The following is a 13218-nucleotide window of genomic DNA, read 5'->3' as shown; positions in this document are numbered from 1 at the left end:
AAGAAATGAAAAATGGACACTGAGGAAATCAGCAGTCTCAGAGGTAATATACTTACACAGTTTTTTAAAAAACATAAAATGATGCAGAATGAAGTTTCCACTCTATTCACCATCTATCCAGTCCTCATGCCTCCCAACAAGAGGTAAATACTTTATTATTGTCTCATGTATCTTTCCAGAGTTTTTCTAAGCAATTTGCAACAGATATAAATATGTATCCTTATTTCCTACCTTACCCCATATTGTACATGAAAGAAAAAATATACTATGTATAACATTCTGTATCTTTTTTTCACTTAATATATTTTGCAGTTCCTTTTATATAGATACATAGCTACCTTCTTCATTCATTTATACAGCTGCCTACTGTTTCTAAGGCTGTATCACTGATAAAGTCTCATGGATACACTCAAGGTTTTTTCAATCTTTTATCATGATAAACCATGCTGCAATAATAACCTTGTACTAGTCATTTTGAACATGTGAAAGTATATCTGCAAGATACATTTCCAGAAATGGGATTAGCCAATCATATGATATTAAGCCAACCTCTTGATCTCTTTGAGCTGCATTTGTTAACTAATAAATTAAGCTCATATTTACCTCATAGGATCATTATTATAATGAAATAACCATATAAACAATTATTGTACAACAGTATCAAAAACAAAATAGAGATAAGTTTATCAAAATACGTGTAAGATCTGTACTCTAAAAACCTATAAAACTCTGTTGAGAGAAATTAAAGAAAGCCTAAAGTAATGGAGAAATATACCATGATCATGGATTGAAAGACTCAATATTGTTAAGATGTAATTCTCCCTAAATTGATCTACAGATTCAATATAATCCCAATTGAAATCCAAGCAAGCTTTTTTTAAAAATAGAAATTAACAATCTGATTGTAAAATGTATGTGAAAACACAAAAGACCTATGCTAGCTAGCCAAAACAATTTTGAAAAAGAACAAAGTTGGATAACTTACACTGTGCAATTTCAATACTTAACTAAAAAGCTACAATAATCAAGACATGGAATCGGCCAACATACAATCATATAGTCCAATGGAAGAGCATATGGAAAGTCTACATACAGACACATATGGTCAACTGATTGTTGGCACAAGTGCCAAGATAATTCTATGGGAAAGGATAGTCTTTTCAACTAAACATACTGGGACTATTGGATATCCTTATAGAAGAAAAGAACCTCAAACCTTATTTCACCTATACACAAGATTGAATCCAATGGATCATAAACCTAAATGTAAACAGTAAAGCTTTGTTTAGAAGAAAACAAAAAAAAACTCTTCATGACTGTGGGTTAGGCAACAGTTTTGTAGAGGAGACACAGAAAGCACTAACCAACTGGATATTATCAAACTTCAAATTTTTGCTCCTCAAAATACACCATTAAGAAACTAAAAAGGTAAGCCACAGATGGGAAAAATACCTACACTATTTGCAAAAAATAATAATGACAAAATATGTGAACATACACATAATAAAAGAAGATACATGTTTGGCCAAATGCATGTGAAATGGTGGTCAACATCATTAGTCATCAGAGAAATGCAAATTAAAGTACAATTGTATGCCTCCTAGTAGAATGGTGAAAATTAGAAAGACTGATGATTCCAGTTGTTCGGGAAGATGTGGAGTACTGGAACTCTGATGCCTTGTTGCTGTCTTTGTTTAGTGTTGGTATAACAGAATACCTGAGGCTGGGTATTTTACTTTAAAAAAGAGGTTTATTGGGCTTATGATTGTGGTGACTAGAAGAGTCAAGATTGGGCAGCTGCATCTGATGAAGGCCTCATGTTGCTTCAACTCATGACAGAAAGCAGAAAGAGAGAGTGTGTGTAAAGATCACAAAGCAAGAGAGAGAAGCCGAGGAAGCCAAACTCATTTTTAACAACTTGCTATCATGGGAACTAATTCATTCTCTCAGAGCAAGAACTACCTCACCTCTGTAGGAGGGCATTCATCTATTCTTGAGGGATCCATCTCCCTCACCCAAACACCTTCCACTAGCCTACCTCCCAACACCACCACACTGGGGATAAAATTTCAACATGCATTCCGGTAGGGACAGACCACATCCAAACCATTGCAGTTGGTGAAAATGCAAAATGTACAAGCACTTTGGAAAACAGATTGGCAGTTTCTTATGTAGTTAAACATATATTTACCATATGACTCTACATTTACACTAAAAAATAGTTACACAACAGAAATAATGAGTCCACAAAAAAGCATTCATAGCAGCTTTATGCATAGCAGCCAAAAAATGAAACAGCCCAAGAGTTCAACAACAGGTTAACTGATAAACAAATTGTGGTACCTATATTTACATAATAGAACACTGCTTTGGTATAAAATAAACCATGGATACATGCAAAATGTAGATAAATCTCAAATACATTATTCTCAGTGAAAGACGTCAGACCCCAAAATTACAAATGGTATGATTCAACATACATGAAATTCTAAAAACACAAAACTGTAGTTACAGAAAGCAAAACAATGGTGGCTTGGGGTATCAGATAAGGAGGATGGACTTGAAAAGAGCACAGGATGGACTTTTGGAGTGATAAAAATCTGTATCATGGTTATAGTGATGATTAGATGAGTGAATGAATTTGTCAAAATTCATTTGTCTGTACACTTAAAATGGGTATGGTTGTATACAAGTTGAACATCAATAAAAAAATCTTAAATTGCTGTACTAATATTGTTTTTGTGATATCAAAACCTGTAAGAGTGGACCTCTTTCTCTAGAAGTTATCACATGCCATCAAACTTTTGCTTAGATTTGTTGAATGCTTTTCTGTCTCAGGCACCATGCAAAGTATTTTGTATGCATCTCTCATTTAATCATCACAGCAATCCTCTGGCATTTCTCCATTTTATGATGAGGATACTGAAGCACAGAGACAATAAGAATATTATCCACTTTGGGAGGTCAAGGCAGGAGGATGGCTTGAGGCCAGGTGTTTGAGACCAGCCTGGGCAACATAGCAAGGACCCATCTCTACAAAAAACAAAACAAAATCATCCACGTTATCCAATGTCTAATTACACTGTGAAATTAATAAGTGGTAGAGCTAGGATTCAAGCCCAGGTTTGTTACCCTACACCACCCACATCTCTCAACAAGCTATGTTGCCTCTTTAGCACTCATATCTTTCTTAATATAGCTCTTGGAGTTTCACTCACAAAGGCTGAGAGAATCACCTCCATTGTGAAAACACTGCAAATCATAAGGTCTAGCATTTGAAGGAGAATCATTAGTTGTGAAGAGACAGCCAACCGAGGAGACCCAACTTGGTTCTTTTTTTCTTTTTCTTTTTTTTTTTTTTTGAGACGGAGTCTAACTCTGTTGCCCAGGCTGGAGTGCAGTGGCATGATCTCGGCTCACTGCCCGCTCCACCTCCCGGGTTCATGCCATTCTCCTGCCTCAGCCTCCCGAGTAGCTGGGACTATAGGCGCCTGCCACCACGCCCGGCTAATTTTTTGTATTTTTAGTAGAGACAGGGTTTCACTGTGTTAGCCAGGATGGTCTCAATCTCCTGACCTCATGATCCGCCCACCTCGGCCTCCCAAAGTGCTGAGTTTACAGGCGTGAGCCACTGCGCCCGGCCCCAACTTGGTTCTTACTGAATATATGTTTAGCACAATCTGGTACATAGGAGGCACTATTATTGTTGTTATTATATTATTTTACATGCCCCTTGGGATTCTCTTCTGTCTGCTGCCACTACTATATTGATACTCAGGATCTGCTGATCCCCTTTACTACCCTGGCCCCAGTCCACACAAAGACTCTTCCTTGTTTTCCCCTTAGCAAAACTGAAATTGCTGGAACTTAAAAAACCTTAATGCTAGTGGAGTACAAAAGGCAAACAAGAAAATACATAATTAGGATAAAAGCCATCTGGCTTACAAAATATATGTTTCTGAACTTAGCATTTATTCATTAAACATTTACCAATAGTGTATACTATGAAAAAAAACAATGTGTAAGACGTGTATGCTGCACTACCATTTCTGTAAAAAGGGAAGAGAATGCATCTAAATGAACATGCATCTTCAGAAGAATGCACTAGAGATTGAGAATAGTGTTTGCTTTTGTGAAAGAGCACGTGCGGCAGGTGTGGGTCAAGGTGATGAACATTGTGAGTGACTCAACCGCATCCATTCTACACAAATGCATTTGGAAAATGGACTTTTTAGCCAGGGATGGCTCTGACTGTTACAGGTATGATTCCTTTCCCCTGACAGTGATTTGTTAAAGAAGAGATATGTGATCCAATTCTGTCCAGTGAATGAGAGGAGAGCAGAGGAGAGGTTTGCTGGAAGCTTCTAGAATTTGCTTTCTTACTCTAAGGACAAATTCACAGAAAGTCAGTTGGACACAAATAAGGAAGGATGAAGCCCAACTGTTTCCATTTGACAACTGTGAAATAAATTAGCCTTAGGCTGAAGCCCAGGCAGTAGAGAGCAGAGTAGAAAAACAGAAAGAATCTGTGTCCTTGATAATACTGTGAAGCTGCTAAATCAACTAACTCCATCTCCCATCTCTGGTAAGAGAGTGAATACATTTCCCTACCAGTCAGGAATGAGGTTTCTATTGCTTGCGGCTGAAAACAATTAGTGCAGATGGAGACTTACTTATCTTCTTTTATGTTTCTGTATCTTCCTTTTTAAATTACGTGCATGTATATCTATTCTTAAAATTTTTAAGAGTTTATGTGGGCCGGGCGCGGTGGCTCATGCCTGTAATCCCAGCACTTTGGGAGGCCGAGGCAGGTGGATCACCTGAGGTCAGGAGATCGAGACCATCCTGGCCAACATGGTGAAACCCCGTCTCTACTAAAATACAAAAAATTAGCTGGGCATGGTGGTGCGCGCCTGTAGTCCCAGCTACTCAGGAGGTTGAGGCAGGGGAATCACTTGAACCCGGGAGGCGGAGGTTGCACTAAGCCGAGATCACGCCACTGCACTCCCACCTGGCTACGGAGCAAGACTCCATCTCAAAAAAAAAAAAAAAAAAAAGTTTACTTGTTCCAGGCATTGGGAAAACTCGCTTTAATCTGTAGGGGTTTTTCTCAAGATGGGCTTTCTTAAGAAACTTGCTTCTTCCTCATCAGTGATCTCAACCACCCAAACTCCTCCAGGAAGATGTAGATTTACTCTTTAGAATGAATATGGGTTGAACTATATGAAATTGACATTTTTTGTACCAAATATTGGTAATTTCACAGTATAAATCAGTGTTCAGGTAGAAGAAATTCACATGTTACAACCATGAGCATCAGTCCTCCCTGCCAATGCTCTTGGTCATTGAACTTTTCACTTGGTCTTTCCTCAGTTGCTGTTTATTTTAATCCTTTTACCCCTAGATCACAGAGAATTGATGGAGAAAGAAAAGAACTCTGCAGCTCAGATCACTATACGTTCATGCTGTCTAACCCTGTTTTTGTTTTCTCTATTACTTGTCATTTCCTCTAGCAGCTATATCATGCTTCCTGCTTCCAGAGAAAACCAAATCTTCCCGCCAGGGCTATCCTTATGCGCCCTCATATACAAATTGCACCTCTGTCTATAACTCTCAGCATCCCTTCTCTTTCCCAAAGATGCTGTCGCAGCATCTCAATTGTCTGATGTTGGAGCAGCAGATAAAGCAAATAAAAAACACTAATACATCATAATCTAGAGTATTAGTTAGCTATTGCTGCATAACAAATTACCCCCCAAAATGTAGTGGCTTAAAACAATCACCAGTGATTATCTCAGTTTCTGTGAGTCAGGAAATCAGAAGTGGCTTACCTAGGTGGTTCTGGCTCAGGGTTTGTGGCATGGCAGTCATGATGCTGGCTAGGGCTGCAGTCATCTGAAGGTGTGGAAGGGGCTAAAGATCTGCTTCCAAGATGGCTCACTCACATGCATGGCAAGTTGGCACTAGATGTTGGTGAGAGGACCCAGTTCTTTGCCATGTAGTTTTCACCATAAGGCTAAGTGAGTGTCCTTATGACATGGCAGCTGACATTCCCAAAACCAGTGATCCAAGACAGAGCAAAGAGCAAGGTGGAAACCACAAGGTCTCTCATGACCTTACCCTAGAAAATTATACTGTATAATTCCTACAATATCCTATTGGTTGTCATATTAGCTCTATTCAATGCAGGAGATGACTACGGGAAGTGTGAATACCAGAAGGCAAGATCACTAGAAACTATCATGGAGGCCGAACACCGCAGGTAGTTATTATTATCTCCAGTTTACAGATGAGAAAACCAATTCTCATTGGGTCTATAACATATGTCAAAGTCACACATCAACAAAAGAGTGGTAGAGGCTGATCTGCCTCTTAAACCCATACACTTGCTACTGTCATCCTGCCTCTGGTGTGGTGGTGTACTATCCTGGAATGACTTTGAATTGTTATATCACTGTTAAACTATTGTTTAATTTTTTTGCCTAACCATATTTTATAATTTTTCATTTTTCTTACAAAGCTGTGCATATGGTAGACATTCAGTAAACAGTTATTTCTACCCAATAAGTCAACTTAGAAAAACGGAAGGGTTGGCACCCTTATAAAGGTTTGACATGGCTACTGTTGTCCAATGATATTCTAGTTTCAGTAGGAGCAAATTAATGATAATAATAATTAAGGGAGCTAGAAGGATAACTGGACGTGAATCATATTGGCCCTAGCAGAAGGGTTGGGGAGAAAAAAAGAGGCCAAGTTCAATTCTTTTTAGGGTTAACCCCACATTGGATCCCAAACTGGATCTGATCACCTTTCTCTCTGATTCTTCCTATCGTCATCTTCCTCAATCAGATGAAGTTTCCTAATAGAAAGGGGTTGAATTCTAATGTATTATCAATTCATTCTCTGGTCCTATGCAATAACAGGGTTCATATTGGTATCTGGATTTAAATATTATTTCTTTCAATTTGTTGATGTTTAGGTAAATTTTATATATATATACATATATATATGTAGGTATACTGTTTATTTATACAAATCTTAGAATCTTTAATAAGCCAACCTCTCAGAGAAAAACACATTAATATACTGGTGTATTTTCTTCTAAAACACTGAATATTTTTATATAATTAAAAGATGATGCTAAAAACAGCACTTTATCCTTTTTTACAATGTAACATTTTTACATTTTACATTATTAAAAATCCTTCAAGAATGTTACTTGATTCATTGATTATTTCTGATTACATATTACTAAGACCTCTTTGCAAAGAATTTGGAAATTTCTGAGAAATATAATGAGAAAAATAAAAATCACTCATAAACTCACCATTCAGATAGCAACTACCAATATTTTTATATATTCACTTCTAGATTTTTTGTATGCATACTTACATATATAGAAATGTATTTGTAAAAACAGAAGTGTTAGGTTGTTTTATAATCATGTTTTTACTTAAAAGTATATCAGAACATCTTTTCGTATTAATGCATACAAGCCTTCATTACATTTTTAATGACTGCTACTACCCATAATATCTAGATTATTTCTATATTTTATTTTTATAAATAACTCTGTGACCAATGACCTAGCACATACATCTTTCACTGCTTATTTCCTTAGAATAAATTCCTGGAAATGGAACTGGTGGATGTCACAGGAATTTGAGACAAATCTTCATTTTTTGGCTCCTTCCCCGTAAGTTCCCTCAGTACTTTGTAATAATTCCCTCTACATTTACTTTGTAATAATTCCCTCTACCTTCTGGGAGTGTTGTAGAAATTCTTTTTATTTGTGTGGACTGCTATGTGTGAAGATTATAAAGTAGAAATATACCCATTCGGGTCATTTTATTGTTTTGTTTTGAAGTCAAGTGGCAGACATAGACCCTGGCTAAAGCCAGTAAAACCAGATAACGCCAGTAAAGCCAGTAAAACAGATATTCATTACAAGGGTCTGGGGAGCTTACACAGGAAGGGTTGAACAATCAGGCCACAGATAGAAGAACCACCCCTTCAGCAGGAGTCAGCTTTACTTCCCAGCTTTCTGACACTCTGTGGCAAAGTCTGGTTGGCCTGGCTTGGATTGTGTGCCCACCTTTTGGCTCATGAGTGTGTGTATGTACATGTGTATGTACATGTGTATGTACACATGCACCTTGACTGATCCCACCAAAATCCCAAGGCACAAACGTAGTTAATTTCCAAAAGGGGTAAGAGTCTTACCTTAGGCTGCTGTAACAAAATACCATAAACTGGCGGCTTATAGACAATGGAAATTTATTTCTCACAGTTCCAGAGGCTGGAAGTTTGAGATCAAGGTACCACTATGGTTGGGCTCTGGTAAGGGTCCTCTTCTAGGCAGTAGACTGCCAACTTCTCCAAGTATGTTCCCATGGCCGAAAGAAAGATAGCCAGCTCTCTGGCCTCTTATAAGGGCTCCATCCTCATGATCTAATCTTGCTCCAAAGGCCCCACCTCCAAATACCATCACATTGAAATTAGCATTTAAATATATGAATTTGGGAGGGGGATCACAAGCATTCAGTCCATTGCAACAGGCAAAAGCCACTGTGAGTAACACCAGGATGCTATTTGTGTTATTAGGTTGGTGCAAAAGTAATTGTGGTTTTGCCATTACTTTTGCACCAACCTAATAGAATATGTGTATGAAATAAGGTTATAAATTGTTGCCTGTAGCCTTATTTAAATGATGACAGAGAAGATATTTGGTAAATGTTTCAATATTTAAGCATAAGTTGGGCTCAAGTAAGGCTCAGAGGGAAATTATCTTTAAAACTAAGTAAAACTCTTCCGTTAAAACGGGTGCCCAGAATCAGCTACCTGCTATATGGTTCCATGGAGCAGATGTAGAGGACAGGACCCCAACCTTGGTAAAAGGCCAGCAGCTGAAATTAAACAGATAGTTCAAATTTCCAGCTGCCAATGTTCTATGTTAAGGCTACAGTGGACCAAAACCCTGAGCAAGCCAGTCCAGGATGGCAGTTCAGAGAACTCTCCACTTCGGTGTTCCACAAAGGATATCCTCCCTGTCATCCATTCATCTATAACTACCTCCATCTGCCATCCTTAGAACTCCTTCTTTCATTGCCATGCAAGGGCCGGTTTTCTCTTCCTTTTCTCCCACTATCTTTCATGTGTTAGGGTCCGGTGGGTAGCAGGAGAGAGCTCTCTAACAAGCCATGTTGCGGGTCGGGTTTTCTAGAAGCAGATGCAAAAATTGAGGTTGGGGTAAAAAAACTGTATTAGGCATCAAACCTGTGAAAGGAAGGGGGATGAAGCAGGACTGGGCAGAGAGAAAACATGAACCATGTGGACCCAATAAAGCTTGAGCCAACCCAGTGGGGAGCTCTGGAGCAAATAATGCCCATCAGTTGTCCGCTTCTGGCAGAAATGGCCACACCATTGCACCCTGGCTCAGTCATTGGATGTGGGCTACTTCTGAAAGCTGTGACTTTGTAAGGGGCGTCTCTCTACAGTTGAGGCAGACCCTGTAAAAGCTGACAGCTGAGACTGTGCTCACTGCACTCCCAGCAGCCAGGTAGTAAATTCTACTTTGAAGGGGATTTATACTGCAGATTTCGGTTTTCCATAAGCCACAGGTCCTTTTTCTATTTTTCCTGTTTCAAATCTTTTTTAAACTTGACTTTTTTTTTTTTTTTTTTTTGAGACGGAGTCTCACTCTGTCTCCCAGGCTGGAGTCCAGTGGCACAATTTCAGCTCACTGCAACCTCCGTCTCCCGGGTTCAAGTGATTCTCCTGCCTCGGCCTCCCAAGTAGTTGGGATTATAAGTGTGTGCCACCACACCCGGCTAATTTTTGTATTTTTAGTCGAAACGGGGTTTCACCATGTTGGCCAGGCTGGTCTCGAACTCCTGACCTCAGATGATCTACCCTCCTCAGCCTCCCAAAGTGCTGGGATTACAGTTGTGAGCCCCTGCACCCGGCCTAAAATTGACTATCATTTTTAATACCCTTTTTTGTACTTAAAAATGTTAGATTTACAGAAAAGTTTTGAAGATGGTATATACAGTTCCCATGTAACCCACACTCAATTTCCCCTATTATTAACATCTAAAATTAGTATGGTACACTTATTACAATTAATGAACCAGTATTGATATATTATTATTAACCAATAACTATTCAGATTTCCTTCATTTTTAGCCTAATGTCCTTTTCCTGTTCCAGGATGGCATATACAGGGGAGCCCGTAATGTTTAGTTGTCACGTCTCCTTGGGCTCCTTGAAGCGCACTGGCCAGGTATTTTGTAGAATGTTTCTCAGTTTGGATTTGTCTGATGTTTCCTCATGATTAGACTAAGTTTATGGGTGTGCAGTAGGAAGATCATAGAGGCAATGTGCCATTGTCATCACATCATATCAAGGGTATATACTATCAACACGACTCATCACTGTGGATATTAACTTTGATGACCTGGCTCAACTAATGTGTGTCAGGTTTCTCCACTGTAAAGTTTCCTCATTTCCATACAGTGCTCTCTGGAAGGAAGTCACAATGAGCAGCCCACATTAAATGAATAGGAATTATGCTCCACCTTTTTGAGAGTGGAGCATATATAAAAATTATTTGGTACTCTCCTGCATCATGGGAGATAGGTCCGTTCTTCCCACTTATTTATTAACAATTGTTCCATCATTTACTTATATCGGTATAGACTCATGGATATTTGTTTTCTGCTTTGGGCTATGATCCAATACCACTTTATTTATTTTGTTGCTCAAATTCTTCCACCTTTGGCCCCTGGGAGCTCTTTCAGTTGGCTCTGTTGTCCCTTTGACATACCCCCATCACTGGCAGTTTGCTTGTTTACTTGTTTTGAGCACTTCCTTACTTTCTAGCACTGCAAAACGCTCCAGGTTTATTCTGTACATCCTCTGTCCCAGTCCTAGAGCCTGCCATTTCTCTGAGGGTCTCTGGTTACTTTTACTGGAGATTGGTATTAGAAACAAGATCTAGGCACTAAGTGTGCTCATTGCTACAGGGATGTGGTTGCTTCTAGACCTTCTCAGCTGTCAGAGGAAGAAAATGTATGTGTATACTAATGTGTGTATATGCATTTATCTGTAAATATTTCTTTGTACATCAACCTTTCATATCTGTGAGTTCCACGTGTTGATTCAACCAACCACAGATCAAAAATATTCAGAAAGAAGTTGGGTGCAGTGACTCATGCCTGTAATCCCATCACTTTGGGAGGCAGAGGCAGGAGGATCCCTTGAGCCCAGGAGCTCAAGACCAGCCTGGGCAACACAGCATGACCTCATCTCTACAAATACTTTTTTTTTGTTTTAATTAGCTGCGCACGGTGGCACATGTCTGTTGTTCCAGCTACTTGGGAGGTTGAGGTGAGGGAATTGCTTGAGCTCAGGCAGTTGAGGCTGCAGTGAGCCATAATCACACCACTGCATTCCAGCCTGGGCAACAGAATGAGACCCTATCTCAAAATTAAAAAAAAAAAAAAAAGAAAAGAAAAAGAAAATGTTCAGAAAGGAAAAAAAAACAAAAGAATGATGTGTCTGTGCTGAACATGTACAGACATTTTTCTTGTCATTCTCTAAACAATACAGTATGACAACTGTTTACATAGCATTTACATTGTATTACGTATGATAAGTAATCTCGGGATGATTTAAATTATACAGAAGGATGTGCATGGGTCATATGCAAATACTATGGCATTTTATATCAGGGACTTGAGCATTCTGTGAATTTTCACATCCTTGGGGTGGGGCAGGGGGTTCAGGAACAAATCCCCTCTGGATATCAAGGGATGGCTCTATCGCCATTTGTATCTATGAGTTCATACTGATGTCCCCAACTCAAATCCATTACCACATAGATCATTCTAGCCTTCTTCTTTTCTGTAACCTCTGAGTCCAATAGTGATAAACCTGGCTCTCACCATCCACCATACATTTTCTTAATTCTTCCATTTTAGTATGTATGTATAGTAATTTCAGAATTGTTAGCATATACTCAATGAGAAACAATTTTATCAGGTTTTTTTGCCTTTAATGTATAGACTCCATTTCCAAAGGTACTTAGGTCAGCACCCTTTCCTCCCATCCTCTTCAGTGAGGTTATTTCATACATTTGTAATATAATAGATTCTTTTATCATAGTCTGTATTCCATCCTGTGATCCCCTACTTTATTTTTTAATTTGCATACATTAAAGTTCACGCTTTGTGCTGTAAAGTTCTATGGGTTTTGACAAATGCATCATGCCATGATCCGTTACTTATATGATCCATTATGGTATATACAGAGCAGTTTTATAACCCTAAAATTCCCCCATATTACTATTCAATCCTCTCTAAACCCCTTGCAATCATTGATCTCCTTACAGATTCTGTAGTTTTGCACTCTCCAGGATGTGATAGAAATGAAATTATACATTATGAAACCTTCAAAACTGGCTTCCTTCACATAGCAATATGCACCACACTTACTTTTTATCCTTCAATATCTAACTTAGGATGGAAACATTGCTTCATAGAAAATTTTCAGAATTTTTTCTAAGAGATAGGGCCTTGCTCTATTGCCCAGGCTGGAGTACCCACTGGCATGATCACAGCTCACTCCAACCTCAAACTCCTGGACTCAAGAGATCCTCCTGCCTCAGCTTCTTGAGTAGCTAGGAACACAGGATGTGCTAATTTTTATTTTTATTTTTTGTAGAGATGAGGTCCCACTATGTTGCCCAGGCTGGTCCCAAACTCCTGGCCTCAAGCAGTCCTTCCACCTCTGCCTCCCCAAGTGCAGCTTGGTTAGGCAAAGTGTTGGAATTACAGGCATGAGCCACTGTGCCCAGCCAAGAAATTTTAATTCGCCTGTGAATTTTTTTTCAAAGCAATACACCAGGTAGGAATATTTGCACATTTTAAAGCTTTTGATACATATTGCTGTTTTACAGAAAGGCCTCTGCCCTCTTGGCAGCATTGGATATACTTTTAAAAAATCTTTGCCATTTCACAGTAAAAAATGATAGTTTATAGGTTAAAAAATTTAAATTTGACAATTAGTGATTAAGTTTTTTAAATGTTTACTGGCCATTTTTTTTCTTTCTTTGTAAATTTCTTGTTGATGTCATTTGTCTATTGTTTCCATAGGAAGTACTTAACTTTTTTCTTGAGCAATAGAAGTTTTTATGCATGAAAAATGTCAACCATAACT

The 13218-nt window shown here is 38.6% G+C and overlaps 1 protein-coding gene across 14 annotated transcripts in view; it reads left to right on the top strand.

Annotated features, from left to right (window-relative positions):
* SOWAHB (sosondowah ankyrin repeat domain family member B) overlaps positions 1-13218 on the top strand; it is a 51892-nt gene that overhangs the window by 7055 nt on the left and 31619 nt on the right. For 5 of the 14 annotated variants that reach the window (XM_063705326.1, XM_063705330.1, XM_063705329.1 and 2 more), the window contains exons 2-3: positions 6190-6262; positions 7622-7696. The exons of 5 other annotated variants lie outside the window; for them this stretch is intronic. The gene's annotated coding sequence lies outside the window, so the exon portion shown is untranslated. Of the gene's footprint in view, positions 1-6189; positions 6263-7621; positions 7697-10209; positions 10283-13218 lie in introns of all 14 variants that reach the window. 4 more of the 14 variants (XM_063705331.1, XM_063705332.1, XM_063705336.1 and 1 more) reach the window with 2 other exon arrangements.

The sequence above is a fragment of the Gorilla gorilla genome, chromosome 3 (assembly GCF_029281585.2).
Source record: "Gorilla gorilla gorilla isolate KB3781 chromosome 3, NHGRI_mGorGor1-v2.1_pri, whole genome shotgun sequence".
Classification (NCBI taxonomy): domain Eukaryota; kingdom Metazoa; phylum Chordata; class Mammalia; order Primates; family Hominidae; genus Gorilla; species Gorilla gorilla.
The sequence above is the reverse complement of the archived record's forward strand: the minus strand, read 5'-3'. Positions and strand labels throughout refer to the sequence as shown.